This window comes from Anser anser (assembly GCF_964211835.1).
Source record: "Anser anser genome assembly, chromosome: 1".
Lineage (NCBI taxonomy): Eukaryota > Metazoa > Chordata > Aves > Anseriformes > Anatidae > Anser > Anser anser.
In genome coordinates, this window is record NC_139720.1 from 54,786,546 (window position 1) to 54,814,423 (window position 27,878).

The 27,878-nt window shown below is 38.8% G+C and overlaps 1 protein-coding gene across 7 annotated transcripts in view; it reads right to left on the bottom strand.

Annotated features, from left to right (window-relative positions):
* GRAP2 (GRB2 related adaptor protein 2) overlaps positions 1-27,878 on the bottom strand; it is a 105,084-nt gene that overhangs the window by 29,993 nt on the left and 47,213 nt on the right. Inside the window, exons 1-2 of one of the 7 annotated variants that reach the window (XM_083803639.1) lie at positions 8,363-8,507; positions 268-363 (exon numbers count right to left, since the gene is read on the bottom strand). The exons of 1 other annotated variant lie outside the window; for it this stretch is intronic. The gene's annotated coding sequence lies outside the window, so the exon portion shown is untranslated. Of the gene's footprint in view, positions 1-229; positions 364-805; positions 1,046-1,119; positions 1,200-8,362; positions 8,508-27,878 lie in introns of those variants that run through there. 5 more of the 7 variants (XM_083803637.1, XM_083803638.1, XM_083803645.1 and 2 more) reach the window with 5 other exon arrangements.

Below are 27,878 nucleotides of genomic sequence, written 5' to 3' on the forward strand. Positions count from 1 at the left end.
TCATTACAATTATTATTTCCTGAATTTTGTATGCCTTCCACTTTTACTACATAACTTTAAACTACATAACTTTAAAAAAATCACTGTTTGTAGATAGAATTCTGAAAAAAAAAAAACGGCAAAAGAGGAAATAAAGAAATTTCAGAATGAAAAAGTTAAAATTTCTAGATTAGACACAGCAGATAAAAATTACCAGGCTAGACACTGCAAGACCATCTATGTCATGTACCTTATACAGCTTTCAAGAGGTGCTCCTCTTCTACGTACCTTAGACAACCTGCAGAAGACAGTTTTGAGAGCTGTGAAGTGTAGGAACTGTGCAGCTCTCACCCTTCAAGATGCATCATGAATGTGGTAAGGGCTCTGCAGTGGGAAACCAGCCAATGGTGAGAATTACTCATCACAAGACTTAAGCAAGGTCCATGCACTTCTCCAAGACTTATCCCCTCAAAATAGGGATTAGTGTGATTACTTCACTGATGGACTAGATGAATTTTATTCAAACTGAATAAATTAAGAACATTTTCAATACTAAACTTCCGCTTCCATATAAAAAAAAAATAAAAATACCCAAACCCCTCTGCTGACTGCACTTCCATTTTCTGTTCTGTTTTCTACCAGTTTCTTCTACTCATATCTATTTTACTTGCTATCAGATTTAAGAAACTGTAATGTTCAGTTTCATTACTATTGCATATCTTGTGATATTTGATTACAGTACATTGTCTCTTTAGTCTTGAAGATGAGCTTTGCAGTTTAGCTTGCAGCTTTTCAAAAATTAAGCTATATTTAATAAAATGATTACCTTTGGAACAGAAGCTAATCCCCAAATATCCTGAAAAAGCATTCACTAAATTTTGGCGTACTCTTTCTAGGTTGCTCAGTCTGAAAATGGTTGGACTTCGCAGCCGGTCAAAGAAAGAGGTAGGTGCTCAGCCCTTCCCAAGCTGAAGCCAATTACGTGTTGGAGACTGTATAGCAGAAGTTGATGCATTTTTCACCACCCCCTTAGAAAATGTCATGCCAGGCTTGTTTAGACTGAACAGAAGAACATTTCAAAAAGAACATCCTGCTCGAAAGCTAAAAACATTTCATACAAAAAAGTAAAACTAACCATACCAAACAGAAACAGTTCCAAACAGAACTAATTCATTAAGAAAATAACTGCTGTTCACCCCGAGAGACTTCCACCATGTTTCACAAACCAGGAATTAAATTCAGCCTCACTTTGTATTTCTTTCATCCTGATTGGCTTCATCAGAGGGGGATGCAGCAATGCTGGGCAGGGTGCAGGGGCCACACACTGCTGTAGTTTCTCCCTGGTGTGTTTTAAAGGATTACAGCTGCTCCTTTGGCTTCTCTTGCTAGCACTACCCAGCAGTTTAATTAAGAAACCCTATTATGAGCTCTTTTCTTGCCGCAGCCTCACTGAGAATTGTGCTTCTCTGGACACTTCTGGTATGCAGTAGCTGAGCCAGTAAGCCTGAATATTAGAACATGACAACTGCGTCCTTCGACATCACATTTGCCCCGGAGTGTACCTCCAGTTTGGCTGCCACTTTCTCTGCCTCTGTATCTATCCCTTCACCTAACAATGAAATCCATCCTCCAGTGCTTTTCAGCAGTGCACAGCAGGTTAGGAGCAGAAGCAACAACTGCCCAATTAAAATCAAAATGTCAGATGTGCAGAAGGCAAACTGAAATCTGCCTGGGCTATCAGGGCAAACACCTTCAGACTTATGCAATTAGCCAAAGGACAATTGATGACCACAGGTAATCAAGCTGTGGTGGAGGGTCTCACTTGCACAAAGTGTGTTAGGACAAATCATTCAGCACTGAGGCAGAGGGAAGGGCTCGATTCTCTCTGAGTCACTAACACCATCTCCCGAAGTGCAGAGAGTTTCCTTTGAAATCCCCCCTAAATTACCAGATGAAACCAGAAGGTGCCTAAAAGACTCAAAGCAGTTGTTACAAGTGTGCTACCATTCTCAGTGCCTCTGGAGGCTGTAGCATACAAAGAAAGGCAAAAGCCATGAAAGCTCTTTAGCTGGCTATGGAGAGGAAAGGAATCCTTCAGCTGAGTGGCACCCCTGTTGATTTACTACAGTGATTCAGTGATAATATAGGTAAAAGCAGGTGTGGGGAGCTTTGAGGTTCTACCAAAGAGATGGAGAGCAAGCCAGAAAAAGGAACTCTTATTCAGGAGTTCTAGTGGCCACCAAAGAACTGTCCCCAAGCCACTACCCTGGCAGGACAACACTGAGGGAGCTCCTCACTCAAACAAGCCCTTCACCTTTCCTCCCCTCTACTTTCCACACTTCATTTACCTTTCTCTTTAGACTGAGAGCTTGCTGAAGCCTGGGTCATCTTCTGCTATGACTTTTATGACTTTACCTTCATTGCAAGAACTGTTATTTATTTATTTTTCATCAAGACAGCTATTGTATAAATTATTGGGATTATTACCTTGATGTAGCTGTTGGAGGTACCTTCCAGGCAGGTGTATTGTATTGACCAAAGCTACCCACCCTGCCACCAAATCACCTGTGCTTTCTGCTACCTGATACTCCACACTGAGGAATAGACCTTGAGTAAACCACTTGAATATTAAGGAATTGCCTATTTTTCACAATGGAGAAATAACCTCTGTCAGTGCAAAGGATATGGTGTCAACAGTGTCTGAAAGTCAGCTAAAGCTCTGCTGTGAAGGAACTAATTAATAATAGAGCTCAGGGTGCTTAAGGAGCTGACCCTCAGAAGCTCTGGAGATTTAAGAAAGTATTCCTAAACCCATTCTGAAGTTACAGTTATTAATGAACAATTAATGTCTACAGACATCATCCTGTGTTTGCTTCAACCCTGCTTCCCACAGTGACCTTAACAGCCAAGGGTACCAAATCAGAACAGTATTGAAAAATCAAAATAAAACTATGGAGGTACTTGCCATGTCTGTGTACTTACAGCTGAGTTGAGTCTTATAGTCAAAATTAAAAGCCAGTGTTTTCTTTAATGTATGAGAAGCATCACATTCACTGAGAATTACAACACTAACTGTAAGACCACATAATGAATTTTCTGAGAATTTACAAGTAAATCTACTAACTAATTTAAGAACTAAAATTAATTTAAAATATAGATTCTTGAAGAATCTTGACGCTTTGGGTTTGATCTTTTATTTATTTCTCTAAACTTGATAATGGATTAATCCAGATCTTCATTCTACTCAAAGATCACAAAAATCTTGCATTGAAAACATTTGAAGGTTTTCCCAAAATTGGTAGCCTTTTTACCTCTATCTTACTTCTTTATCAAAAAATTCCCCTTCAAAAAACCCTGGTGTTTAATTTTTTCCTTCAGGGGATGCTACAGAGGGACTTTTCAAGATACCCGAGCTGCCCACAGCTAGCATGGCCCTTTCTAATCGTTCATCGCTTCATGCCGGGATTGTCTGCAGACGGCAGAGACTCCATCGTCTCTCGTCAGGGACACTTGGCTTCACTTCTGTTGGAGACAGAGGGAAGCAGCTGCTGCTCTTAATGATGAAACTCCAACTGTGCGCAGCGGTATCAGCCCCACTGAGAACTGCCTCGTCGTGATGTCGTGGGAAAGAAAAAATATTTTCTTGAACATCATTTAAAGCTGCTCTGACATCACAAACATTCAGAGGCTTTGATTATTGCATGGGCTCATTACAGCAAAAGGAGAAGATAGCATTAAACCATTTAGGCATGTATTACAGCTGTAATTACTTGGAATACAGGAGATGGAAACATACACTATACCAAATCGCTAGGCAAAGGGTGCCACTGCAGTACATCGCTCCTGCTGAAGGTAATGATATGATTATGACAACACCTATATAATCTTCAGCAATGTAATGTTGCAATTCTATTCATTCCCTTCTCAAAGTATTTAATGACTTCAATGAATTAAGATTCTCCTTCTGTTCAAGACAGGAAAATACGTTGAGACCAGATTCAGTTCTCCTATATTGTAGAGAATCAGGAGAATGTTTTAGTTTGATGGATTGAATCTCAGAGATCTGGTACACTGTCAGGATTACCAAAAAAGGAGGAGCCAAACACATTAGGGTTCAACAAAGGCATTATTAATCTGTTAGCATAATGATAATGCAACTTGAAACTTCACACTGTAAACTAATCGCCCTGTTAGAAAGTATTTGTTCCATCCATGCGAGAGCTCTGCATACCCAGCTGACAGAGGGCCGGGTCACCTTTCTCCGAATCATTATGTTTAAACCACTATTTGGGTAGCACACGGGACGTGATAGATGGATAGTCTGATCTGGTACAGCAAATCCCATGTACAAACAGTCAGACAGAATGCCTCCAGTATCTTATCTTTAGACGCTACACACTTCTGCATGAAAAACAATTATCAGAGCACATTCATGCACCAAGATAATTTTAGAAGTTTGCCCGCATCCTAAGATAATCCCTGTTTAGTTTGCAGGGTTAAGGAGTGTGTCTCCTGTGCCAGAACTCAGCTGTAGCTTGGAGGGGCTGCGACCTAGAAACATGATGTTGTTATTTATGTAGCTAGATTTTAAAAATAAAAGAGAGATGCCAGAGCTCTGAGGGTTGAAGTTTTTACTCTAAGGGTTACTGGCAAATTTGTCACGATGAGATAATAAAAAATAAATAAATTGGGGAACTAGAAAGAAACGTCTAGAGAACACAAGGCATACAGTGCCTCAGGGAAAAGAATGGCATGCAATTATAACCATACACTGCTCAGAAAAGATAAAGCTGCATGTAAAAAAGGTTATAGACTTGGGGAGAGGGAAGAAGGATGGATGTTGGAGCTCCAAGAGGGAGGAAAAAAGGATTTCATCATGTATTGGTGCATACTGCTCATTTAGGCATTCCAGTCATTTTCTTTCATCTCATAATATTTCACAGTATTAACCTATGAACTCAGTGCCAGCATAATGAGGCCCGTCTTAGCAAGCTTATTCCTCAAAGGTTAGTCTCCCATGCTTAGATGTTATTTAAATGGTACTTTAGTGTGGTTCTCTAATCAGCAAAACAATTTAAAAAAATTAAGGCTACAGGAAGAACTCAGACCCTTCCAAGATCACTTTTTTCATTCTCATCTATTTGAAGCTAGCAACAGTATTTACTGTATTTCGGAGACAGTATTCTGGGCTAAAGCCAAAAGAAGAAAAGATGCCCTTCCTCTCACCCAGATTGTGCAGCTAGGTAAGCCTGATATCCCTGGCACAAGAGGGACCAGAGATCAGAAACATCTGAGTAAAGCATCAACCCACTCAAATAGCTATATCATGGGAATCAGTTTGTACCTTGAAACATGAAGGTGATAGTACCTACTACACTTGTTAGCCTAGCTAGTATCACTACCAATTCCACTCATGTTTGCACAAGCCCCTCCCTTTTCCACTCTCTTTTTAAACAGTGCTTATTTGAAATCACATTTAAAATGAGACTGTCACTATAAAACACAGAAAAAAGGCAGCCTTGTCTACTGATTAAGAAAAAAGACCAAGAATCCAGTTTCCAAGCCCAGCTCAGGTAAAGCTTTGCTGTGCACCTCCAGACAACTTACTTGACCTCTCTGAACTGTAGGACACATCTATAAAGTACAGTGTAGTCATACACGGAGGTACTGACATGGGCTGCGGTTATGGCTTTTGAGCCATAAAGCTTGATTCTCAGAAGGCCTGTTCATTTTTGCAGATTGTCAAGTTAGTTAAGCTAGTATGGCTTTAGTACTTCTGATATCTCAAGACTTTACATTCATTTACATAGGTCTGATTATAACTATATAGTAAGAGCATTCATACTGACCCGTCGTAAGGGCAAACAGGTAAAATTCCCATCAATAGCCAAAAATCTGTGCAGACATTAAGAAGAAAGGTTTATACAGGAAAACTAAAGTTGCTGCCGCATAACTCCTGATGGCAATACACTTCATTTGGTGCTGCCCAAAAGTACGAAGAATGGTGGAAAACTTAGCTGAGAAAACTAAGAAGTCTCCTTCAAGGGAGCTGCAAAATACAGATTTTTGAAATACGTCAAGGGATTTATGGATGCCATTTGTGCTGACTGGAACATGGCTTGCAGCCAGCCATGAGCCTCAGATCAAGTGTGTGACAACCATCATATTCTGCGTAGCATTTTAAGGAACTGAAAGAAGACAGGATAGTTACATTTCTCTTACACTAAAACCAGACTCTGGAGGGAAAGGAGAAAGGTAGAGGAAGATAGGGCCTTATTTTATCGTAAAAACGAAAGAAACTAAAATGAGCCCCAAACACATAGGGATACCAAGTGGTGGTAGAAGTGCTTCATTACTGGTAAAACATAAGGCATTTCTCTAGCCACAGTGGTTGGGCCCTTCTGACTACTTATATCAGAGGCTAAACTTGGCAGCGAGTGTATTTTATGGTGTATATCTTACAGCTCCACTAAGAGGAGAATTTCAAGTGAAAATACTGTTAGGGGAAGAAACATAGTGAAGGGGATGAAGATCATTTTCATTATGTCAGGCAGTAAAAATAAACTAAAAGAGACTGCCTACAGCAGTAGTTCCAGACCTGTGGCTTAATAGCAACCCCTTGCCTGCCAAACTTTCAGATATTGCTTGTGGCCACAGAGAGCTGCTGTCAAGCTGCAAACTGATGGGGAGGGCAAAGTGTAACATTGTATGGAGGGCATTACTTCCTCATGCTGCTGCCCTTGAATCAGCGAAAACGGAGGGCACTGGCATATGGTTGCAAGAGTGGAAGGTAAGAAGTGTGGAAAAAAATATTCTGTATGACTAGGTAAGGGAAGACAAGGTTTGAAGAGAGAAGTGATGTCTTTTATTATAGAGTAATGGCTATAACTTACGAAAACCAGACAGGCTTCCAGACATACTATACCTTCTGCAAACTAATGTGAAAAGGTATATGAGATCAGGACAGACAGCTAAGTTGAGCAGCAGAGCCCTGGTACTCTAGGAACTGTAAAAATTCTTTCTTGTGAAAAGCCAATTTTTGTTTTGCCCTGGAAGATACCTCAGTCGTAACAATTTTAGAAGCTGTGTATGGAGAGGAATAGTAGAGATAAAGCTAACTTCCAAATCCAGACAGCAAAATTAAGCCAAGTTTATATGGGTACGTTTCACATGGCCTATCCAACCATCTCCAGGTCACTCTGTTTCCTGCACACAAATGGGAATGACATACAGGGCTATTTTGTGTTTAATCTCTTATCTGGGGAATTACCAAATTTGGATGCAAGAAAGAAACAGAGGTAAATATCACTTGACAGGAAAGGCTGAGGAATTGACTCAGTTTTTTCAAACAAAAGCAGTTTTGGTTTTTTTTTTTCCCTTCACATGTTTTCTTCATATCTTTTCCCCAATTCATTTCACCGTCACATCACAGACAGGGTTCATGACATATTGACAGACCTGGGAGCAGAGGCTAAAGTATGGGCCATGCTAAAACACAAACAGCGGGCAACTCTTCAGGGTTTCTCACCCCAAAGCCCAGCTCTTCCTGCCATACCCATTTACTAGAAACTCAGTTAATACAAAACCTTTCTTCTCCAGACAAGTATGCGACAGCTTCTCCTACCGTTGCTGAAAAGAGTTTACATTATTATTTTTTCTAGAAAAATTTTGTACTAATACGCACTACTAAATAATGTCCTGGACACTGATATCCTTTTGCTCTGAAGTGAACTGCAAGACAGGTCAAGCGGTACAAGCATTCTCCATACACACAAACATACGTGAAACATACAAAGACCATGCCACGCAGCTCTCTAACATGCCATCCTAACAAAACGTCTCATACCAGTGTTGCATATTGCGCTTACAGTCCACCAAAAAGCTTTATAAGAATGTTAACGAAGCAGTTAAGGAGAAATTACATTCAGACCTTGTCCCTTGAGACCCCAGCACATTTCACAGGAGACATCAAAAAGAGGGTCAGTGATGCCAGATCTGCAGTTGCCAGAAGCATTTTTTCTTTCTAGGCATCTTGCCCCAGTCATTATGATCACACTGGGTGTCTCAGAGACACAATAGCCTGATCTCTCTCAGGGCAACCTTAAAGTTTCTGGGAAATCTGGATCTCCCTTTGCTTTGTCCTTCTGACTATAAAACAATACAAAAGAAAACATTATTTTCTCCTTCCAAACACATTCCTGATCCCCCATTGACAAACAGAAAAGCTTGATGCAGCTGTGGTGGAAGTGAAAACACACTGAATTCTCAGCCTTGCATGTAACACCTTCCTTGTTAAACTCTGCAGAGAATGTCATGCTAGTTTAGCCAACACTACTCTTAAAACTTCATAGCAAAAGAAGCAAGGAGTCAAGCAGATCTGTACCTTTGAGGGCTGGTGGTTGCACTCTGCTGTTTCAGGATCTGTGCTGAGACAAAGCGGTGGGGAGCAGTAGGAGTTTCATAACAAGATAACCAACTTGCCTCCTGCCTTCAGTGCCAGTGCTCAGCACGGGTTGAAGCCTGCAGAGCCATTCAGGACACACAGGTCTTCACTGAGGCATCTTCACCTCTCCCTCGCCAAGCACAGCCAATCAAGCCGGCAGGGTGCAAACCGCAAACCACGCAGGAACTCGCAGGCACGGCAGCTTACATAGCCGGGTGTGGGGCTCAGCTTAGTGCGGTTTTATTCTACTGCCAGGGTAACAGCTGCTCGAGAGCAGTTTCTGTGAACGCTACAGCTGTTCGCCACTCCAGCTGCATCTCAAGCGTTGGGGCACCCCATAACTTGCTCAACGCTTGGGTATTTAATGCATGTCTCTGGAAAATACCAGACGCTATTGGACACAAACAGTGATTCACAGGAGCAAGCTACCAAGTGTGTCCTGAAAGATACCCTCCTCTCTAATATAGGGTGATGTGTGGTCATAAACTACCAGCGTTTGAACTTGTGAGGCACCTCTCCTGCCATACATCCCCCTGATGTGGCAGAGTCCGCAGGTCACACAGTGCACCTACACGTGAGAAGATGCATCTCTGTAAGAAAATACAAGCAAACAAAAGGATCATCTTGAGCAGCACAGACATGGGCCAAGAGGGAGACAATTTAAAAAAGCATCCAGGATTTCAGCAGGCTCCAGGATTATCATCAATAGGGGAGCTGTCTTTGAGCTGTGAGAAAAAGGTATGAATATCTGACTGTTATTAAAAAAAAAAAAAAAAAAGGCACATCTGTTTATTTAGTTGTTGCACCAGTTTAGTCACTAGCAGGGGTGCACTGCAGGAGGCTGACGGCCTGAAGAGAGCAACTGCCATCTATGTAGAGCGCTAAAGATTTGCCTGGCCAACGTCTGTGCTACGTCTCTCTCAGATGGCAAAGTATTTATGGACCATGTAAATGCAAGGGGAAAAAAATGTGTAATTAAGGTTTCTCCCCAGGTGATTAAAGGCTGAAAGTACACTGTGGGGCCACTGAATAGGCTGTGCCACCTCACAACTCTGCCATGGGCTCCATCCACCATCCCCACATAAAATGGCGGCGGTCTCCCCTGCCCCAGAGTAGAGGGAGGTGATGGCCCTGCCCAGTGCTTGTCCTGTCCCCATCGGGGCTCAGCCTCACAGAAGTCTTTTATTTTCTTTCATTTTCTTCCCACAGGGCTCCAGTCCCTCCTCCAGCCTGAGGGCTGCCAGCGGCCTGTGGAAGAAGGGACATTGGTGGGAAAAGTTGTTACTGGAGGGCAGGAGCCCCCTTAGGAAACACAGCCCTTTTCCTGGCCCACAGCCATCCGGTGCTGTGCCTGCAGCAGTTAGCACCGGACATTTCAGAGAGGAGTAAAAAAGACTTGACATCAAGTGAAATTTCTCCCTGCAGCCATCACTCAGAGACCGCTTGAAATCATAGCCTAAAAACATCATCTAAATTCTGCCTGGTTGACTGTAAGCAAGGAAAGGACTGTTTGCTGAAGCTGAAATAGATTTATAAGTTATCGAGTTCTTGAGTGATATCCACAGTCCCTGATTTCTTGAGGCCACTTTTCTTGTCCTTGTACCGGTTTGAGGACCTGGATGGGATTCTGTTTCCTTGAGCATGGTTCAGAGCTTGGCCAAATGTCTGTGCTTTTTCCAGCCTACTGGTCAAAAGCAGAGATACAAAATGTTTTAAACTTCTAATTATTGTTGACTGAAAAACAAGAAGCCAGATTGCTCAGGTTGTATCTGTATCTCTCAATAGACCACAGATGTTACAAATACAAATGAACAAAAAGTTATGATTGATAATAATGAAATATCTAATGTTGGAAAAAAATGTTCTTAATAGTATCTTTTGCCCCCAAAAATTACAGAGAAGGATTAAGGTGTTTTGTGAATTTTTACTAAATTGCTCTCTTGCTCTTTTAATGTCTTCAGCACTTCTGATATGGAATGTTCTGATTTTTCAATTTAAAACTGCTCTTTATCTCAACATTTTCTTTGATTTGAATAAAAAAAAAGTAAAACATTAAACCCTTAAGCAAACTTTTTTATATATTTTTTTTGGGTGGGCAAAACATAACTTTCCATTTGGCCTAAGATAAAATACTCTGAACTATTCAGCCAAAAAAAAAAAAAAAGTATTTTTCATTTTGCATTAGAAACTTTAGTCTTGTAAGCATTTCAATATGTAAATAATTTTCAATATGACTAAAAATCAGTTATATATACAGCACGGTAGGACTAATCACACAGAGTTGGCTCAGGGAGGGAAGCACAGAATGTAAGAATCAGATGTTGATTTCTTGTCTACTAACGCTAATACCTAAACTGTGTTCAACTTCATTTATGTAACATGATCTACATGACATTAATTGACAAACAAAAGCAAAAGAGAGGAAAATAATTCATGGGTATACTGAAGCTTCAAGACTTTATAGTCTCAATGACTTGATTTGAATATTATTTAAATAAGAACACTTATACAATTTTATATTTCTTCTTTTTGTTTAATTTTTTTTTTGGTCAGAGTAGGATCTTTTACGCTAATGACTTTGTTTTGTTATGATTCAACTGTACTAACATATTTTTATCTCTAGAACATCCTACCCCTTTAATATCTTGGAGTAGCAGATAAATAAATACCTCTGTGCATTAAGAGTATATGATCTGTCAATGTAGAAGTCCTGTGAGGTATCACCCCCCCCCCCCAAATACTTGTAATGTCATGTCAATGTAGTATACTCTTTTTTACATCTGAAATATTCCTGAGATCCTGAAAGGACATGGAAGTGTATGCTGACATTGTTCATGTTGTTCTTTTTGTACCCATACAGAACTTCAAGCTGTCACTCTCAAACTTTTCACCATTTACTAAAAACAAAGAAACAGGAAGAAGCATGACATGCCCTGTATGATGACAGCACATCTCATCAAAATCCTGGATGTATCAAAATCAAACTGAATGGGGACCTAGATATTAAAAACCTAGATACTAAGTTTTCTGTTCAAGCAAGTTATGATTGCAGCAGGATTATATAATCATTTTGTAAAATAACAATAACAGTAATAATAAAAACAAAAACTAAGTTATGCTGACATAACTATTGTCAGAGTGCAACTCTGACAGAGGGAGTGAGTAACAAACATACAAAAGCAAACGAGGAATCTCATGATTGGAGTTTTTAATAGCTTCATTGAAACACATGATAAATTCAGTTTCTCTCAGCAGGAGAGACAGATAAAAATGGACTCCATTTGAAGTGCAAACAACAAAGAGACACAGGGAGTTGTAAAACATACAGCACCCTCCTCATAAACATCCCACTTTCTCTCAGTTCCAAGTGTTTGCAACTGTCTCGCCCTGTGAAATCTTAATTAAACCAATATATTTCCCATCTAAGTCTTTTTGAAGATGTGTGTAGTTTGATGAAAAGGTTAATTAGCTCTATTCTTTAAAAAATTAAAAAGGTGCCATTTTTATCTTTTGCTTGAGATTCATGCCTGTCCTTGCATTAAAAATATCCCTCAATCTGGACTGTAGTAGCAAGCAGTCAGGAGAAGCATGCTGGTTAACAGGGCTGGGGGGATGGGGCTGTGATGGAAAGCAAACATTTATTATGAATTTTAATATTTTTACCTTTTGTTCTCACAAAGTGCATTACAGATTGCCTCCCTTCTTGAGGCTGGGTGTTTGTCAGGGCTTGAAATCAAATTGATACATGGTGAAGGCGGACCCTTCTCTGGTGACTCAGCTGGGAATCGCACAGAAATCTACCCAGCCTGATGCTAACTAATAAAAGGAAGGGAGGGGAACTGGAACATCTCATAAAGCTGTGAAATGACAATTCACAAGCATCATTTAAATCATTTGGAGGCTGCATTCCCTTTTTATGCTATTACTGCATTGACTAAAATGCACCTCCTATTGAGTATACCAGCTGTGAAAGCTGACAGATCCAAGCAGATCAGTCTAGAAACACTGTTGTTACAGTTTAGCAGAGCAATTCACAGACAAATGGAAGCTCTTGTTTTAATTCTGTCACCTCTCTGCTCCTGTTTAGAGCCCATCAGCAATTCCTTAGACAGAAGGGTTGCTATAGATTGACATAAGGCATTTCCTTCCCTTCTCCCTGGCTGCAGATATTGTCCTTTTGGTGTAATGTAACTTTCACTGGATCTGACATTTGCATTTGGATCCCGTTATAGGTGTGATCAAAATGCTAACTACGGTAACACCATAAAAGTCAAGTGAAGCCGTGGTTTAATAGTAGAAGGTGTTATGCTGCATTTAAACAAGCTTACTGGAAAATAAATTGAACCATTTCTTCTTTCACTTGCTAGTGCTTGCTGCATTCTTGGTAGACTTTTAATAGTAAAGCACCTGAATATGGTGTTTTCAACCTATAAATGTCAAAGCAGTTCATTGTTATGGAATACATTATTGAGAAGGACCAAGCCACTTTCCTTCTAGTTTGGTGTCAAACTGTATTCTCTCCGAAACAAGAGGGGGGTAGGCATATTCTCTGTATTTTCTCCTCGGGTCTATCATGGTTGCTGTATTTTTGGTTGAGGGCAGATGAATATGTTATTGCAGAAAGCAATCTCTTTTCTACCTTCCTCTTTAATTTTCCTACAGTGGAATCCTAGTGTTTGCTGTCCTACACATATGAGAAATAGAGAATGAACCTATTTCTGTCTGTGTGTCTTTCTGCAATATGTTAAGTGAATCTTTGAACAGTTATATTTGCAGAATTGTGTTAGTTTACAGATTTGGAGAAAATAAACACCACAAGATATGTTTGGCATCACTTAGTGACCGTATTTATGCAAAATAACTTGTTACCTATGGCACTCAGGAGGTACATGAAGAGCTTTATGAAAAATTATTCTGAGGCTAAAGTGAAAGTCAGGGAAGCAACCTCTACTAATCCCTGGGGCCCCCAAGTTCACTAGTGTGAGGGATCAGTGAACTAACACATAGTACAGTTTCTCTTTCAGAGATTATGGACGTGATATATCACAGGATGAATGACTGTGGAAAGAACTGGAGGCAATTCTTTAAGTGCCTCATGCTGTTGGACTGTTTTATCAATAGTGGATCAGAGCAAGTCACACCATTATCAAGAGGGCTTCTTCAACATTGAGACACCGAAGAATTACAATTTTCACTTTATGGATAACACTGAAAGGGATCGAGGTAAGGAGGACTTGAGAAGGCCTGTCAATTAAAATTAGGAAGTGTATGGGTGGTTATTTAAACTAATTTCTCAAGGAAAAATAGCAAGTATTTATAGCTGCACAAAGAAATCAGAAAGAGAGTAGGGAAACAAACATTTCCATATTATTTTGGGAGAAAACACAAAAATACCATCACATTTACAGACAATAACTTAGGAAAAAATCATCACCAATGACTTTAGGTTTACATATCAGTGGAAATGTTTTTGATTATAAAGACAGATGAGCTGAAATGCTGAAAACTGAAAAGAAATTAGCATCCAGTTGGCATTTCTGAAAATTACTGGCTTGAAAATAAACAAGAAGAACTAATATTTCCTAGCTATAAAATACATACTAAAATAGATTGGGATTTATATTGAGCTTTCATAGATGTATTTTCCTAGATTAATGAAGGGAATTGCACTGGAGAAGACAGTAAGAGAGAATCTGTGTATAAAAATTCTTTGTTACACAAGCACTAATATGAGAATAGGGTAATTGATGTGGATGCTTGGTGCTATAATAGCCTGGACAACTTAAGTTACTAAAGAGCATCCCAGGTGTATGTCATTTAGGAAGCAAGTGCTGAAGCTGTTTCACCCAGTGGGTTTGCTCAGTCTGCAGTTCTGACAAATATCACCGGTCAAAACAAGTTGGCTTTGAAACAAATGTGATTTTGTTGAGAAATCATACTAAAGGTACAGGGTCAGGCAAAAAGCCCATCTGGCTTAGTGTCCTCTAGCTAATAGTGCCAGTAAGGTCTATTTACTGAAAGTGGGCAGGAAGAAAAGAAATAGCGAGCCTTCTCTTGACATTCTTGATGGGATTGTTACCTCCAACAATCTAGGGTCTTGTTGAAACAGAGGTTATATATAATAAATTATAGTGAAGAGGTACTTTTTCACTGTAAATTCACTTCTTTATGCTTTTGCCTTTCGTTACACTCTTTGGCAATAAATTTCACAGTTTACTTAATGTACAGTACGGAAAAATACTTCCTTCTTTTTGTTCAAAACCTACTGTCTGGTAATTTCAGTAATGTAAGCTTGTTACTCTTGGAGAAAGTAGGCCATGCTAACTTAATCAACTTCAAATCAGTAGTTCAGAAGTTTACATTTAAAGTAAAGGCACAACACTGACCACTAAAGCATCTTTACCACTGAAATGTAAGTAATGTTTTCTATTTCAAAATCAATCAGATCAGTTAAGAAACTTTGTAATTTAGGAAAGCTGTAACAGCATATGAAAGCTGTTATCTTTATTTTCGATATCATCTCTAGACATTGGTTTTAGTTCTTAACCTGCAAGAAGTTCTTGATAATTACTAACATCTTGACAGTGAAAAGAAAAAGAAATGCCAATCAATTCACAGTAGAAAAGCATCCATGCTACAAAGACAATTATCCAGTTCATATCAATTATTCTACCTGCCAGCAATCCCTACAGAGAATCTGAATGTCAGAGTGGCTGTGGAAAATGAACTTCCTATTGTCCAGTCTATTGTAGAGTATTTCTTCTTGCACATTACTGACAAGCTTATGGAAGAACAAGAGCATGTTCTATCCTTGCTCTCACGATAACTGGTATCTATTAGATAAATGACTTCTGTATTGTACATATTGTCATCTGACATATTATATGAGAATCCAAATGCTGCAAACTACATTTTCTAGGGAAAAGAAAAAATGAAAGAAATACAATCTGAGCACCAGAGTTTTTATTCATAAATAAATTACGGTAACTGTTACCTGTATTTTCTATATGATAGACTTTTCTCATTGTTATTTAAGTTAAAGATCCTGGCAAAATTATCAGAAAGTCAAAGCCAGAGAAACAATCTTCCTTTCCCTCCCCCTTTGTCAGTTATTTACACAGGACACAGAATTGCTCATCAAGTCAATTTACATTCTGGGGAACAAATAGATGGATTACAGTATTATGTATAAAACTTATTCCTGCTGTACTGAACCATGAAATTGCAGTTAATTTTGCTGAAATGGACCATTATATTTTTAAGTAGAAGTGAAAGAAAATGAGAAAAAGGAGGCAAACTGTTAGGAACCGAACTTCAAATACAAGATTAAATTATTAGTAGGAACGTGGCACTGCTGGGAACAGCATGAGCTGTTAGATGAAGCCACTGACCTGCTGGCTTTCAGACACAACCATGTATCCACCTTGCCATAGTAAATTAGATGAATTATTGGTAGTGATGGGCCTGTCACGTTGCGCATTCATGTCCCCGAATGATCTATGTGAAAGCAAATTCCAGCTGATACAAGCTCCATACAGCTCCTCCTGGCTCTGAGATGCCAACAGCATGCATCTGTTCTGTGCAACAAAATAATTGCATCGTGACACGGCTATAGTACAGCTGTGCATAATGATTTTGCTTGATTTTATACTGATAGATGAGATAAATTCAAGTCTGTTTAATGATTGTACAAAAATCTGGAGGCTATGAGATTAGACTAAGTAAAACTGGAACAGTACCATGAGAATTTGCATTTCAATGCCCTTTTCTCCTACTTCAGCAAAAGATGGCATGCGCTTCCACCATCTCACTGTTTAACTTGAAAGGAGTATGTGGTTTAATGCTAGGTTTAGTACAAGCCAGGGAAAAAAACTCAGACTTGGTCACTCAGTTATAAGAGGTGTTTCACTGTCTTAATTAGCTATTGCCTTTCACCAGAGTTCTGGGAACTGACATTATGACATTATCTTACTCCACCCGGTTTATGAAGTGAAATGTATTAACCTAAGAAACCCTTGGGAAAGCAGTCTGGAAGCCCAACACTCCTCAATAACTAGAAGTAACCACTTGAACTACCGACTGCCAATCCAATTAATTTATCCATTGGGCCAGGCAAGGCCAAAATTCTTCAATGTGACACTACAGTGAGATCAAGTGCATTATTGCATTCAGTGCTTGAAAAAATTATCAACAGAAAGAAGGAAATAAAGAGAAAAGGTAACACGCTATACAGTACTGAATTTTCAGGTTTATAAATCTAAGAGAGGAGGAAGCCAGAGGTCTTTCACTGTCTGCAGTCTGTCTCTTGAGGCATTATGTAACATATGCAAAAGACTCTGTTCAGCATGCCAAAACCAGGAAAAATCTGCCTTAACTTCCCTTTCTTGTGGCTCCTGACAGCATCAGAAGTTATATGACAGCAAGGTAGCTAAAACAAATCTAGATATTGTACTTTCTATGTGATGTTGTCCTCTAAGAGGGCTACTATCAAAGGCTACTCACCAACATCATATCCTCTTCAGCTCCTAACAGAATTTCCTGGTTCAAACTTCGACCTAGACGTCTCTACCTTAAATTTTAAGAATAGGTATGCCAAAACTCTAAGTGAATCAAAAAGAAAATGCTTTCTATTCCAAACAAAAGTGCTATCCATTAAATAAATAAATAAATCTATAGGTCAATGGTTTTAGAAAAAGGGGAAAATGAAACATTTAGTAATAAATAACAGGTCTTTTTATAGATTACACTCTCTCATGTAGTCTCAGATAGAGTCATATTGTGGGTGTTTAAATTGGGCAAACATTTCTCTCAATCTGTTCACTGTTTGGTACAATTTGGTTTGACCAAAAAATTCACTCAGGACTGGAATAGCAGGGTGTACTAACGGTTAGTCTTAAATAGTCTTAAAAATGGTTATTCTTAAAATAGTCTGACAAAAAACATGTTGGGGTTCCATAACCAGGAAAATGAAGAATTGCTTTGGGTCAAGACTGAGGTTTCTGTGCAGAACTAGGAAGAAAGCATCAGCAGGGGAATGACAAGTGATCAGTTTAATGGACTCTTGTTAGAACTGTGCAATAATATTTGGACTGAGAAATGCAGAGACCAACACTAGAAGAATGGGGATGCTGTAGGAGATGAAATGCTCCGAAGAGATGGGTAGAGATCAACATTGTTTACAGGATTTTTGTAACTTTATGCTTCATCTCACTACAGATGTCTTGCATAATTTAGAGACCACTGGTATTCACACAAACCATATAGGATATATAGGTAACAGAGGAAATTAATTCTTTTTTATGTGGTGTTCAAAAAAAAAAGTCCTCCAATTTCCAGGCAGATCACTACTTTCAGAATAAATTGTCAGATGATATTCACTGTGAAATAACATGGGAATAAGATGACTGTACCCTAGTGCTAACTAAATCAGTATGGCTCTATGCCACAAAACAAAGAAAAATTGCCCCCTGCAAGCATTATTTTCAGTTATTTTTGTACAGCTTTTACATATATCAGTTATTGCTGAGGTCTAGAAAACAGCAAGGCTATTTATTCATGAGTAAATAATTCTACATAACATTTAAACTATAAAATAAAAGGAGAGGAGACTAGTGAATAATTAATATTGCCAGGAGTTAATTTTGTTCAGATAATTTAAAATGCTGTAGATTTCATTTGAGTTGAAGTTGCACTACGAAGCTTAACTAAAGAAGCCCATGTTTAATATCAGAAGGAATCTACTCAGAATTTTTGGCTTGTTTTTCAAAGACTTAAATGCCAGATATTGAATGCAAAGTTACTGGACATGACTATTCAAGTTGACATATAGTCCAAACCAACCAAAGTCACCGTGTACAGCATTTAGTCTGTTGCTGCACCTTTCACCCTGACCCATCATTCTTAAATATTTCTGCAGTTTAGATGCAGTCAGTATAAGATAAAGGATATCATATTGTCTAGTTTCACCAAGAGAAAAACAGAAGTGCTGCAATTTTTGGACACAGTGGCAACAAATGTCTGATATGACAAAGTCATTTCAAACAGACAGAAGATTACATCTGTTTTTATTGGTTGGGATGTACCGTCTATTTGCTGCAGCTACGGTGGACAGAAAGTATATGAAATCCTTTGCGAGGCCTTCCTCTGCAATAACGTCTATGATTTATACGCGTAGCAATTCAGGTGCAGCATAGCAGGAGGCAACTGCATGTTTATGGCAGCTATAGCGTATGGTCACCAGTTGGCTGGCATGCTGTGTTTAGGCGTTGTGAGGTCGTCAAACACAGCTTAATGTTTCCATACCATATGTACTGTAATATCTGATCACCATGGGAGTAGAGTCTAGATTTTCAGCTCAGTTTATTTGTTGGCTGATAACAAATCAACTAACACTTGAAATGCTACCCTTTTCTAGTCACCTTATTTATTTATCTATTTATTTAATATTTCTTGTAACCAAGGCAGAGAAAACCACTATAATCTGCAACTTGTCCACTTTCCATCTCCCAAGCTTGCTTTCTCCTTCTCACCAGACAGGAGCCTTAGCCTTCTCCATCTTCCAGAAAAGTCAAACTTTTTCAGGCAAATAGTTTCACCTCTTCTATTTATCAAATCTTTGGAACACTGTGTAGCTCCTAATAGAAGAAACTTCAAAAACAAATTTTCTAAAGGTCATTAAATCATCCTTGATATGAATTCCTAACAGCTTAGGTACCTTTTCTTTGCATTTCACCAGTTCCATAATGCAATGTTAGCTACAAACAGGCTTGCATGGCAATCATCAGAATCCTTGAAATGATATTTTTTTCCACACTAAATTATGTTTACAGTTAACTGGGGAGAAATAATAATCATATCAAAACTAAGAAACTGAAAAATCAAGGTGTCTCCAGTGTGTGCTCTGCAGTACCTTGAAGAATATGTATCACTCAGTCATAGCACCATAACTTTTCCTTTTAAAATCAAAACAATGCTGAAAAGCACACCTATGTAAGCCCTCCACAACACCTCAGAGATTTATTTTTTCATTATGATTCTTATGACTATGTGCAAGACCATATTCAAATTTCCAAAGGAATACTGAATTCTAAAGCAATGTCCAAATTCCAAAGGATATCATCCTATTCCTTCCTCTCAGTTCTAGCTGCAGATATGCACTTGTGCAGAAAGCTGTACCCATCTAACCCTAGTAGAGAACCTAATTACTTTTTGAGAGATTTTTTTTTTTCAGTGTAGCTGCCTTAATCTCATGGTTGAAGTTCTGGCGGAAAGTGGGCTGGGCAAGAGAGGAGGAGAAGGGGAGGTGTGAGGCTGCCCACCTCAACGACTGCCAGCCATTGGATGGATTTAGCTGTATTTCAAAATCACACCCTTTTACACAACTCTAGCAATGATGAGAAACTTTAAAGCGCATGTAAATAGTACCGCATTTGCATCCACTCTGAGAACATTTTACACATTGCCAGAACTATGTGGAAAACCATAGTGCAAATAAAAAGTAGATCAAATATATGCACTGTTGAATTCAGTTACCGGTAGCTCCCTTTTGATCGTCTGTCTCTGTGGAAAATGTACTGGATAAGGCAATTTTATTCTATTTACTGGGAAGTCCTAGAAGGCAGTGAATTTGAACCTTTTTGATCAGTGGAGCCCTAAAGATTGTACAGTTAAGTTGCAGACTTCTGAACAGCGAAAGTAGGCATAATGATGGTAGTCTTATTTTTCTGAGCTCTCAGATCCCTTAGAAGCACATCATGGAATTGGTGGATATACCTTGAAAATTTGGATGAAAGCCTGAGAATCCTTTATTACAAATAAGTTAATATACCTAATAAAAGTTGCATCAGCTTTCTTAAATATTCTATAGCAGTTACAATATAGATGTGCAAGTCCTAACACCCACATACAGAAAAAAGCTCACTTAACCAGATTGAATACGGTTGCAAAGACATCCTTACTCGCAGTAATATAAATAATGAAATAAGCTTAGCTAATACTGTACGACTGTCCCTTTAGGAGCTATGAAAAAATATAGCCAGTTCACCCAGCAATCCCAATGAGTAAAAGTTTTAATAGACGTAATTCTTTTAGTTATACAATCCTAGATATGTATGGTCAAAACCTGAAGGAAAACACAAAGTGTAAAAATTTTATTTAACATGATTTTTCTCTTTTCTTTTTTATATTGGAAATTCCAGTTTAAACTACCCTTGGAGCAATAATTTTTTTTTTCCTTTTATAGGCCAGCTATACTTGCCTTTTATCAATTTAAAATGACGTAACTTCCACTAACATAGGTATTACTATCTTCAGTGGCATACAAATCCTCTTGCTTTTCATAAAAATAGGCATTGTGTGGACAAAGATCAAAATACAGTCTTTGCTTTATTACACCTGAAGGGGCCTGTCTCTTTTCAACATTTTCAACCTACTATCAAAGATGCCCACCAAAGGTTTTTTTACCTGAAAATACATTTACATCATTCTGCCTTTAACCAAATGCCAAGACTAAGGGCAAATTTTCTCCACCATAAACAGAACAATATAGCACTCTCCAACTGTTGCGGGTGTCTCTCATCAGCATTTCTCCTGTGGCTATGGTTTATACCAAGAGCCCTCTGTTATTGCCTTCCTACCCTAACAGAACAGTTTTATGTTTGAGTCACTGTACTTGATACAGGCCTACATTATTATTTCTGTTGCTGATTTCCTGTGTAGTCTTGGACAAATAATCTCTTTATGCCTCTGATGGTAAAATGAGGCTAATGCATCTCAAACTTATAAGGATATTCTGAAGATCAGTTGATTAGTCTTTGTGAGAGACTCTGATATTAGAGAACAGATGCTTCAAAAAAGCCAGTAAATATACAGTGATCTTTGATTTCTGGTCTTCCACAGCTTTTTTTTAAAAAAGCTTTCCACTTAATAAATTGCAGCTGGATGACTGTTCTTTTTTACTCAGCAGCTCTCACATTAGTTTTCTAAGGTGGAGCCAATTTTCTTGCCTTCTTCCTCTGGAGCTCTTTACCCTTTGCAGATTTAGTACAACATATCCTTTCCAAACATTTATTTTTTGCTTTTTATCCTCACATTCCCAAGTACCTTATAAATGCATGTATACAGAAACTTTCAAATAACAAAGAAATAAGACTGCTGCAGGGATACCACATGGCAGATAGATAAAAATGCTATTAAATAGTTAGCTGTGTTGTTCCTTCATCGAATCATATCAGAACACCCACAATGGGAGGTATGACAGAAATACCATATATTCTGTAGAAACTGCTGAGAGGAGCTTTTAATTGTATATAATGTAAATCATCAGGACGCTAAAATTAACCTCCTAATCTTTTAAGTGTAATTTGGGATAATTAACCACTCCAGCTAATAAGGACGTTGGATTTTGTGTCTCATCCATAGCTGACTGCAAAGTCAGCATATTTTATGGGTGTTGGTGTAATACAAACTCAGAGGAGTGTTCTGCAGACTAAATTGTTGTGGCCCCCATTCCAGCAAAGTTTTGCTTGAAGACTCCTGGCTGAGAACTAAAATGCATGAGCCTCATAGCCCAAGTGAAATATGGAGGTAAGAATCCAAAGTGCATGGCCACATAACCCATGTACATTTTAGGAATGCTCTACACATTTCTGCTGAACTGGATTCTTCAGGGAAGAATTCTATGAAGGATTAGTGCTTTCTGTAGGAAAGACCTTATGATTCAGGACACTGATCATTAATACAGAAAAAAAATAAATGCTTTCATACAGCACAGTGTGAAACAGCCAACAAAAGAACACATATACACCAAGTAATGACAATATCTTTTCATTTTCCTTCTATGTTTTTTTTCTACATTTATCTTAAGTATATAAATTTATCTCAGGAAATAGCAATCTTAAAAAATTGTCATTAGTTTTTCAACTGTTCCCTACTCTCCTGTTATGCTCCGTGTGTTATGGAGCGCATGTCAGACATAATGCAGCAATAATGTTCCTTTTAAAGTAATAAGTAGATGAGGGGGAAGGGATGCCGATCCTGGTTTGCAGGGTGTTCACTCATCTGTATAATTTTCACATAAATGAGCAAAACAACCCTGCTTCTTATATTCATGTCTCCCCTGTTAAAAAAAAAAAGGGAGCATGTTTCAGACACCAGGGATATGAACACAGAAGGCAGCAGGTAAGAACAGGAGGGCTATGCTGAACAGTGAATCTGTCTGGCTTTGTCAATTATCATAAAGAGTTATAAACTCTGTTAGTATTCAACTCCAGCCATTGGCAGTTGGCATTGCAGTTAATGGACTGAATGATGCCTCAGAGGCATTTTTCTACCCGATTAACTCCAGGAAATTTAGCACCTGTGTAAAAAGACACCACCCCAAATAATTAAAAAAAAAATAATCTCAGCAGAACATTTTTTTCCAAGGCAGCATCCTTCACACATCGAAACCAGCTTTTCCTGACACCCAGGCGAGCAGCTGTGACACAAGACAATTTCTGGACATCACTGCTATGAAATTATCAGAGTCAAATTTTATGGGTAACAGCGCTGCATTTACAGGAAAAGTTGATGGATACCTAGCAGATTTATTTTTATCATCATTCTATTCTCCCACCTTCAGAGTAACTAAGAAATAACAAGCAGCTGGTGTTAGCAGTGAAATACTCCAAATGAGGATGTGCTCTCAGGGGCAGATTTTTGGACACTAATAACTGAAATGAATGTAGCGATTTTGTCTGCCATCTTTTCCTTCTGGTATAAATGCTGTAAGAGTGTGGACTTAACCATGCTTTGCCAAGTCTCTATCACATTCCCAAATACAAGGAAGGGGACCGTGATGGTTTCTTATCTGGCATGCACTGACAGGAATCAAAATTCTATCAAAACAAATGCACAAACTGCAATTAAAACTACACCAGAGATGAAACTGCACAGTTTGAACATTATAAAGCTTTCTCTAGGTCCTCTGAGAGATCTGTAAAGAGTATGCAGCTCAGACTACTTCAGAATAGTTTTTACTGGGACATTGTGGTATCTTAGGATGGAGTTTATTTTATCTCATGTTGTAAAACTGCACTGATCCCAGCAAGACACCCTTTCTGAATTTTGCCATGTACTCACATTAAATACTCTCTTAGATCATCAGTAATCCCATTTAAATCAATCAGGTGCTACCTAACAGGAGTAAAAAATATCACTATTTGGCTCAGCAATTTAGATAGAGACTTAGGCTTCTTGGCTAAATCAGTTCTGGCATATGACTACCAGTCAGCAGAAATGAAGCCCCCCAAACATGTTTTGGAAGATCTTTTGTAAAATGCAGTGTAATTTGCAGAATTATGTATATCAATAGTGAATAAATGCATAATATATCTACAAAATTATGTGGGTATTCCAGGGTAAAACTCCTTAGTTCATTAAAGTTGCATTGGATGCCTGGCTCTGCACAAAATAGACTATTTTAAAACTGGTTAATTAGTACATGAATCATCAATGTTTTACATCTGTCAAGTGTATGAAATATTTCACCTAGCTAGTTAAAATGTTTAATTTGGAAGCTGCTTTATGAATAAATATACCATCCATACTTCTCAAGGTATGTTTTTAATGACTGTGTGCTGAAAGATTCCAGAGCACTGAGGAGGCAATCCCCTTTAAGGTTACGTGAACATATCTATGCTCTTCCCTTAATGTTAGGACATAGGGAAGGGCACTAGCGTGACCTATACTGAAACTGGCAAACAAAAAAATAAAAAACAAAATCTCTGAAATTATCAAGCAACAACTCATTCCTTACAGTAGAGAATACAGACCACGGCTGGATTTGAATTCAGCTTCTGGGTAAATGAGGTCTTCAGCAACTGAATTGCAGAGCAGCAGGAGAAGAGAGGAATAAGAAAGAAAATTTGAACCTAAAATATTGCATCTGTCCTCAGAGAAGCACTTTGTAAACAAATTGTAATCAGTTATAACTCCACACTGTATGATTCTGAGGACACGTTCTTCAGCCAAGGCAACTAATTCTTTGTGCACCCAGGAGGGGAGGTACACGCCCCCAGATTTTTATGACATCTTAGTAGGAAATGGAGGGCAGTCTCATCTCTTATTCCTACCTGCCCATGATGATTATTTCAGTAGGCTCTGTGAAGATCTGCTATAACTGGTTTGCCTCCTTCTTGAATCCATATAATCTCCTATAAATTGTGCCACTGCATTTCAAAGAGGTTTGGAAGTTATATACATATTTTTGTTTTAAAAACATTATTAAATGATGGTAATATTCCACCACATTCTTGCCAAATTTCTTCTCTTATTAGTATCAGCAGCATCCACTACGACCCAACTCTTCCCTCTGCTCAGCAAGCTGCTCTCTCAGTGGATGATGAAACTTGGCATGGATAAACAGAAAATCGTATTAGCGATGCCCACACGTGCTGTGCAAGGGCTTGTACGTGATCTATGGCACTGAAGGAAGACACGCAATCTGATTACAAAAGTGGATTTTGTAAAGAGTTCATCTCTATGGTTGCTAAGTCAGCACAGGCAAAGCTTGCACATCTCTTTTTTTAAATGGTTTGAGATAGAATCTGCTTCATTCTATTCTGATTTCCATGCATAGCCCACAGAAATTTAGGAAAGCAGGGCTTTCCAACTCATAGCTATGCCTTCCTACTTTTCATGCTTTGTAATATTAATATTTAGCATTCAGAAAACACTTTACTGTTTCAACTCACTATCTAATTAAATATCACTGTAAGATACTAACTCCTCAAAAAAGGCAATAGATACTCAGGCACAGTACTGCACAATGTTATCTGATATTTTGTACTTCTGTTCTAAAAATAGTGAACTGCTGTGCTTTCTCACAATATGATAGCAGCAGGGGAACGCTGACTTTTTAATGGTCTTAATGGTAATAACATTAGGCAGTACTCTTCCTGAAGTTAGGGACCGGATTCTTGTTGGTTGTAGCACTATTTTAAGGCAACATAAAGAGTTTTTTTTAAGAGTTTGAACACTAGCAGGTTGTTTCATTCCCAGTTTTGCATCCTGTCCAGTGTTGCCTTGTTGTACAACATGTGCTCCAGCTGGAAGCAAACCCACAAGAAGATCCTCTTGTAGGAAATACTTAAAAACGGCTCAGAAAACCTGAACACACTTCAAATGTGGTTGCAGACCATGTCTAGAGCAACCTATTCTAATGTTTCCTGACATTCTTTCGTGGTATGGCCCAGAGTATGTATGAAGTACTAGCAGCAACAAAATATAAAAACACAACTCTGGCAAACTGAATATTGGCCTTAATATTATATGGCCATGTAGCTTTGTTAAAAATGTATAGTGCTGTGTAATAGCCAAGCACCTCACAGCTCGATTCACAGGCAAATGCATGTATATGAGCACCTTCACACAAAACTGATTCCGACTAGCACTGGGATGCCCCCATGACACACAGACATCTCCTCCCCTGACTCAGAAAAGATGGCATGGCCTTACTTAAAAACAGTGCCAAACATTTCAGAGAGCAAGCTTCCTCCCAACTTTGTTCTTAATGATAGCAACTATAGATGAAAGGATATCAGATGTTTGCGCTTCCGTGACATCCTTATGGTGAAACAGTGGCCTTGATGCCTCTCCACTCATTCACTCTTCTTTTCACCTTGTCCTTTACTAATGCCTATCTCCCCTGTTGTGTAGTTCTAGAAATACCTCCTCCACAGCCTAGCCACATCCTGGAGCTCCCCAGACCACAGAGTTTTGGACCTTGGCAGACTCATTGCATAGTTGCGCTACAGCAGAGGAAACATGTTCACCCATCCTTTGTGTCATCAGAGTGAGAAAGCACACTGCTTACTCCCACACACTTGGCAAACCCCAGATACTGAGGCAAAAGCTGAGCAGTTCAATGTAGATAGGGAGGTGTGAGCCTCTTCTAGGAGGGGACTTCAGGCTTGTTTGCAATACCTGCTCCAACATTTTCCACAACGGACTTGTGAGGAGGCACAGGTCACCAGGGTCAACCCTAGGACCCTATCATCTTTCACAGGCTTAAGTTTACCAAATAACTTGGGCCATCCCTGGCCACTACAACTTCTCTCCAGTCTCATCTTCAGTTATCGCCTGCTAACGTGTGATGTCAGCTGAGATGCCTGGATAAGATCCAGGAAGAAGACCAAAAGCAGGAGGTGGAGAAATAGAAACTCTTTGGGCACCTTTCTTCATTTGAATTTGTGTCCACAGAAGCATCCCTATACCAGCAGGAGCCAGCATAATCTCTGGCAGTAGCTTTCCACACCCAGATCTGCTGGAACAGCTAAAAGCTAATCCAGTTGCCTCACCTCTTGCATCACAGCAGATCCTCACATTACTGAGGATTTTTGCATAGGAACATAGTTTTGATAGGAAGCTCCCTTGGCAATCAGTAGTACCAGAATCATGACACTAACTGCCGGGTTAACTGAACATTATCTTACAACATATTCTACATTTTCATTCTGATTCTCTCTGACATATAAAATAATATCACCACAGGAACATGCTCCTACCTTGCTCAAGACCAACATGTCTGGTCTGGTGCATCAAGGGAGATGAAATCCCAATCTACATGAGATAAATCATTCACTACGTTTCAATATATGAACAGATGTCTGAGTTTACTGTCAAAATTACATAATTCAGAGAATATAAGAATAATTCTGCAAAATTGGACTAAAGGTCCTAGTTCAGTATCTTCAGTAATAGAAGAACCTAAGTACTACCTTGGCAAAACCTGCAAGAACTGAGATAAGTTCTGGGTGATCTTTTATTGAAGCAAACTTCTAGCTTCAAGTCATGTAATAGTTTCAAGAACCTGACATAAAGGATGTAGGTAGACCACATTCAGCAGCCACACATTTGAAATTTCAGCCACACATTGAAATTGATCAGTCTGATTTTGAACCCCTTTCTATTCTTGGCCTCCTCAAAATTCTGTGGCGCTGAGTTCCACGATTATATGCAGTGGGGAAATGTGTTGCTTTCGGTTTGTATTAAAGCTAATTTATTACAGCTTATAAATTCACCGGGTGACCTTTAGTTTTTGTGTTGTGAGAAATAACAAGTAGTCATTTCCTATTCACTTTCTGTGCTCCACATGTCTTTTATAGATCTGCATAATATCTCCTGTTTTTTTCCAAGCTAATGAAACCATTTAGTACTTCCCCCTGTATGAGCCACTCTTTACCTTAAATCACACTTGCTGTCCTCTGTAATCTTTCTAGTTCTTTGTGACAGTCAAGGTGAAAATGCACCAGGAATTCATACAGTAATACAATGGTGTTTTCTGATTTATTCTATTTTCAGTAACTCTTAATGTTCTCTTTGTCTTTTTCACCTCTGTGCAGCTATGAACAGATATTTTCATAGATCCATGTGAGACAAACTTAAGGTGTCTTTTGCAAGCACTAATAACTGATTT